Below are 6,000 nucleotides of genomic sequence, written 5' to 3' on the forward strand. Positions count from 1 at the left end.
TGGTGCTCTGAGGTGTCCAGGCAATGTTCTTTTCAGGATAGGCCAAAAATTGAATTATTCAACTCTGCTGCTTCCATGTTTAGGGAGGAGAAAAGGCAACAGCAGCTTCAAGGCTCAAACTTCTGGTTTTCCAAGATCAAACTCTAGTTTTGTTGTTTATATTCACAAAATATAGGTTGTAAAAGGAAAAACAATAACTATTCAGAGCTCATCTAGCCCAGATAAAGCAAGCTGCAGATCAGGGTCATTCATAAATAAATGAAATTCTGTAAAAAGCTCGTATTTATTTAACATTTACCCAATAGTTTCAGGCTTCTTGTGTGGAAAAGGTCAAAAGCAGATGATGGTAACAGCACCTGATATCTCCATATTGACCTTAAATTTCTTTTTCCCTCCTTGCCTCAGCCTGTTCTCATGAAAAATGCACAGAAGCATAATGGATTAGATATCAAATTAGAATTTTGGTTTAAGATAAATAAAAGACAAGCTCTGGTCAGCAATCAGCATTCTGAAATTCCATTTGCATGCTTGAAGTTGCTCCAAGCAAGAGGACATGAAGCTGTGGAAAAGATGAAAAAGAAAAAAGAGGGAATATTTCCTAGCTCTCAGGTGATGTTTTTTCCTTTCAGTGTGACATTTCTATCCAGATCCCAGCAGTGTGGGAAGTCTGCAATTCCTGCATCCCCTCCCCACATGGACAGCACACTGCTAACACTTCAGAAAGGTTTTCTGTCCAGCAGTCAGAGAATCCCAGCTGGCCAAAACCCCGAGATTAACAGTGCCATCTTTTATTCAAGGCCTAACCCGCTCCTGAGGAGGATCACTATTAATGAGATTAGCTGGGTGTGCATTTGGAGCTGGGTGTGCTCACAGAATAATCAATGCCTGGCCAAAATCCTGGGCTAGGCTCAGCCCAAACTCCAGCCGAGGATTTTTATTGCTCTAAGTAATGCCTCCTCTCAATATCTGTGTGAACTCTGTAATATATTTGAGTTCATTCTGACAGCACACAAACAACTGGCTGTAAAAAGTGTGGTCCCACTGATGCTATTTGTGGCAAAAGCTGTTCTGAGAACTCAAAGGAGAGGTCTGGACCAACCTAAACCTGCTAACTCCCATCGAGCTGCTATTTCCTCCAGAAGGAAGCTAGGAATACTTGACAGACAGAAAAGCTGCTCAAGCAAAGAGAATCACCACAGAATGAAGGTACAGGAGCAGAGTGAAAGGTTTGGTTTTAGAATTGAGTAGCTGCACAAGTGGTTGGGAATATCCACGAGGTCCAAAAAATATTCTGTTATCAGAGTTGTCTGAACACCCCATCCTTCCTGTGCCAGCCCTTGGTTTGGAGGATTTTAATGCTCCCATTCCTGTCTGAGACACTGAAATCTTGTGGGATCAGCAAAGCCAAAAGTCGCCGAATTTCCAATCCCCTCCCAAAGCCCCATCACAGCCTTTCCTCGGTCCATGTTAATAGCTTTACCAGCGGCTCGCAGCAGCTCCAGTGCTCCCAGCAAGGGCAGGATTCCCCCTGCACCCTCCAGAGGGGCCGCTCCGCTCCCCGGAGATTGGGACTTTTTATTCCCTCATCTCCCCGCCTGGCTCCGCACCAGCGCCGGTGTCGGGGCTGTGGCAGAGCCTCCGGTGAGGATGGAGCAGGAACACGGATTTTACCTGGTTCTCACTGCTGTGGCAGTAAGGATGGAGCAAGAACACGGATTTTACCCGGGTCCCAGTGCTGTGGCAGTGAGGATGGAGCAAGAACTCGGTTCTTACCTGGTGCTGTGGCAGTGCCCCCCTTGAGGATGGAGCAGGAATTCGGTTCTTATCCGGTTTCCAGTGCTGTGGCAGTGAGGATGGGACCAGGAACACGGTTCTTACCCCGGTCCCGGTGTTGTGGCAGTGTTTCCCATAAGGATGGGACCAGGAACACGGTTCTTACCTGGCTCCCGGTGCTGTGGCAGTGAGGATGGAGCAGGAACTCGGTTCTTACCCGGGTCCCGCTGCTGTGGCAGTGAGGATGGCAGCAAGAACACGGCTCTTACCCGGGTCCCAGTGTTGTGGCAGCGAGGCTGGGACCAGGAACACGGTTTTTACCCGGGTCTCAGTGCTGTGGCAGTGCCCCCCATTCGGGTCTCAGCAAGAACACGGTTCTTACCCGGGTCCCGTTGCTGTGGCAGTACCCCCCATTCGGGTCTCAGCAAAAACAAGGTTTTTACCCGGGTCTCGGTGCTGTGGCAGCGAGGCTGGGACCAGGAACACGGTTCTTACCCGGGTCTCGGTGCTGTGGCAGCGCCCCCCGTGAGGATGGCAGCAAGAACACGGTTCTTACCCGGGTCCCGATGCTGTGGCAGAGCTTCCCGTGAAGATGGAGCAGGATTCTCACCTGGCTCTCATTCATTCAGCGGCCAGCGGGGCATCCCAGCGCGGAGAGGAGGATGCGCTCCGGGCTGCGGGGGCGCTCCGGGGGGATGAGCAGCACAGCCCCCCGTGCCGGAGCTCATCTCAGCGCCAAGGACACGCAGAGCTCCCGCACAGCGCCTCGGAGCTGCTAAAAGCCTGTTAACCCTTGCCGGGCTGCGGCGCTGCGAGCGGGGCTCCCGCATCTCCGGGGATGCTCCCTCCGATCCAGGCGCTCGCAGCCGCGCCTCTTCCTCAGCAGGAGGGGTCTGGAAGGCTGGAGGTTGGAAAGGTGTCAAACCAGCGTTCCTCTCTTTGAAAACCCCCAAAAAACCCTGATGGGAAAGGTAGAAAAAACCTCTTGATCAGCAGAACGAGGGGGTGCCTTGGAAAGGGGGTGCCTGGACCAAGGGAATCCCAAACACAGAGGAGTGGAGGTGGAAAGGTGGCTTGGATCTTACAGAGGAGGTGTCTGAGTATTGGTGTTTCCTCCTTTCACAGCAGAATTAGAGGGGTTTTGAGCATCTGTGCCCACCATCTGCTGCAAGAACACAGTTCTTGGGCAGTTTGAGGATTTCTCTGTTCCCAGGATCAGAGGGGTGAGGGCATCACCTGAGAAGTGCCTGGCAGAAGTGGCAAAGAGGAGACACAAATGCTGCAGCAGATCAGGTTAATGGGCAGTCAGGTCCATTCCAGCATTAAAGCACTTGCACTGGAGCCCTGCTGCCCACATAAGCTCAGAGCCCTGATTGAGTCTCTCCCTCACTGTGACCACTTTCCCCTTGCACATTGCCTTAATTCAATGACAAGACCTATTCTATTTCTCTCTCACCAAAGTTTATCCTATTCTATAACATTTCTAAATCAATATTTCCTATCTCAAAATTTACATACAAATGCAGCCTTATGTAAACCTTCGGTCAAGCTTTAAAAATTCTCTACAAATTCATTTCCCGCAAAGACCAAATATTCCTTCCCTAAAAACACACCCTGGGGACTTGGATGCCAAGCAGTCATTAACTGTAATGGATCAAAATTAATTGGAGGGGCTGAGGTTCAGCTGCCTGGTCCTGCTTTTAACCACAGCTCAGTACAACACCTGAGAGAGAAAGAGCAGCTCCCATCCTGGCCTTGCCAAGTCTCAGGGGCTGTACAATGTCAGAGTTTGTACAAAAACCCTGCCCAGCCTGACCCCTTGGAGCTGCTGGCAGAACAAGGAAATGGAAAATCTGATATTCCACAGCTCCTCCTGGTGGAAAAGAGAGCCTCCCCTAATTCCCAGGATGAAAGTCCCACTTCACAGAGGGTGGAATTTCCACATTGCTCTGATGTGATGCTGAAAAGCTGCCGAGATTCACCAGTGCTGTGCACTGCAGAGCACTGACACAGTTAACCAGCAGCACACCCATCCCAAACACCTCACTCGGGTTGTTCTCTTGAGATATTAATCCAGAAAATTTGCTTAATTAACTTTTTTTTCCTATGAATTTGTCTTCTCAGGAGCACAACCAGCACGAAGCCCATCACAGCATCCAGGACACATAATAAACATAACACAGCTCCATGCCTTGGTGTCTCACTGAGGAAACTCTTGGCTTGGACTCCTTCCAAAAAGCACAGAACAGCCCCACGGCTCCTCAGCAGACTGGGGGTGTAAAGCATCCCTCACTCTCCTCTGCAGGCAAAACAATCTGTCTGCAAGAAACCACCCAGACACCCTGAAAATCCACATTTTAATCAGAGTTTCGGGTTAGTCTACCCAGACTTGAATAAAAAATGGTGCTGAGGAGCCAGAATTTATCAGGGAAATACAGCCATTATTCACACACAGCCCTCACTCCAGCTTGTTTGCTCTGTTATCTCCATCCCTCTTGCTTTGAGTGCTCCTCTATAAAAAGCAAAGCTGACCCTTTGCAGCAGCCAACTCCTTCATGCATCGCCTGCCAGCTCAGAAAAACATCCTTGAAGGGAACTGTCAGTGCAGAGCTCAAAATATTCTGAGGATGACAGAGTTACACGGGGATTTCCACGGGAGCAGACACGGCGACTTTTGGAAGTAACAAATTCAGCAACGGCACCAAAAATCACATTTCTTGCGCTCCCAGCCAGCAGGAAATTGGACATCAGGTTTCCACCTGCCTGTTTTCACATCTCAATCTCTTCCCTTGGAAAAAGGGAAAAAATCTGTGCCCTGTTTTACCTCCCCTAGGCTTTAATCTCTCTTCTGCAAAGCAGGGAGTCAACACAAAGCCAGCCCAGGGCTTCTGAGAAAGGAATTTGACCTCAAAGACTCATGTGGATGTTGATAAGCTGCAAAAGAAAAACAGTTTCACAAACAGGAAAAAAAAAAACCCAAACCTCAAACATTTAAGTGAGCCCACCTAGACATGGGATTAAGTCTGTCTGCACAACAGGTTTGTATTTATTCCCCTCAAATATTGAGTTTTCGGCTAAGGCTCAACTCAAGAGTAACAGAAGAACAAGTATGGGGTTTTTAACGAGGGAAAAAACAATAATGGTAAAAAAAAAGGTAAAAAAATCACTCAAAAGCTGCCTTATCACTGCACAACCAGAGTATTCTTTATTCTCTGAGCAGAATTAGCACCTAAATTGTCTCAAAATGTTGCAGCCCTTCAAGGCAGAAGTGCAGCATCCCATAAAGGCAGAAAACAAATCAGCAGGGATGGGATTAGAATTTAGGACCAAGCCCCTGCCCACACTGAAGAACTCCCAGTTATCCCATTGCTCTGCTTTCCATACATCATTTTTAGGGCCACACATTCATTTCTGTCCTGGAGCAAGCAGGGAACGCAGCTGGAAGCTCAGCCCTGCAAGAACAACTCCTAAATTATCCCAGCTCCACTCCTAAATTAAATTATCCCAGCTCCACTCCGAAATTATCCCAGCTCCACCTGGCTCCAGCCAGCCAGGAGCTGCTGCCATTCACTTCTGCAGCTGCCAATTCGAGGGAAAAGCCAAAAAAAAATAGAAAAAAAAAATTTTGCAAGTTCTTCATGGAGACCTGAGGGAAAATGAAATTTGCCCCTCTCACTCCAGCAGGATAGAGAGCTCTGGGGATTTTGGAAGGAATTTTGAATGGGTTAGAAGTGGGATTTCTGATTTTTTTAGATGATGTGGTTTATTTTTCTTGTTTTCTGTACAGGTAAGAAGGGTGAGTTGGGTTTACATCTTTACTGTATGGTTTAGAAGGTCACAAGGCTTCTAGTTATAAGATTTTGTAAGGATTTCTTGATTAATAAAATATTGTTAACAAGGATATTGATGGTTTTGACTTCATTTTTAAATATTTAGTTTATGGACTTACACTATAAGTTTTTTTAGCTAATCATGTTATGACACAAACTTATAGTATTGTATTTTCAACTTCTTGTTTATTTTTGTACCTACTTCTAGGGTTTTTTTATTTCTTAAACCCTAAATTTTCTTCTACTTAACATGTTTCTGCTTTAAATTATAAATCTACATTCTCGCTTTTAACACTTAAGTTTGGAAATATTTTCTAAAGATTTCAAATCTCAAATCAAATCTTGTGTTTAACCCTAAGCTTTAGCTTATGGACCCAAAATTCTGAGAGTTGCCTGT

The 6,000-nt window shown here is 47.0% G+C and overlaps 1 protein-coding gene across 3 annotated transcripts in view; it reads right to left on the minus strand.

The window, feature by feature from the left end:
• GRAMD1B (GRAM domain containing 1B) overlaps positions 1 to 2,625 on the minus strand; it is a 139,118-nt gene extending 136,493 nt beyond the window's left edge. For 2 of the 3 annotated variants that reach the window (XM_072918255.1, XM_072918254.1), the window contains exon 1: positions 2,330 to 2,625. The gene's annotated coding sequence lies outside the window, so the exon portion shown is untranslated. The remainder of the gene's footprint in view (positions 1 to 2,329) is intronic. The other variant, XM_072918253.1, reaches the window with a different exon arrangement.
• Between the last annotated feature and the right edge of the window lie 3,375 nt (positions 2,626 to 6,000).

Source organism: Taeniopygia guttata, chromosome 24 (assembly GCF_048771995.1).
Source record: "Taeniopygia guttata chromosome 24, bTaeGut7.mat, whole genome shotgun sequence".
Lineage (NCBI taxonomy): Eukaryota > Metazoa > Chordata > Aves > Passeriformes > Estrildidae > Taeniopygia > Taeniopygia guttata.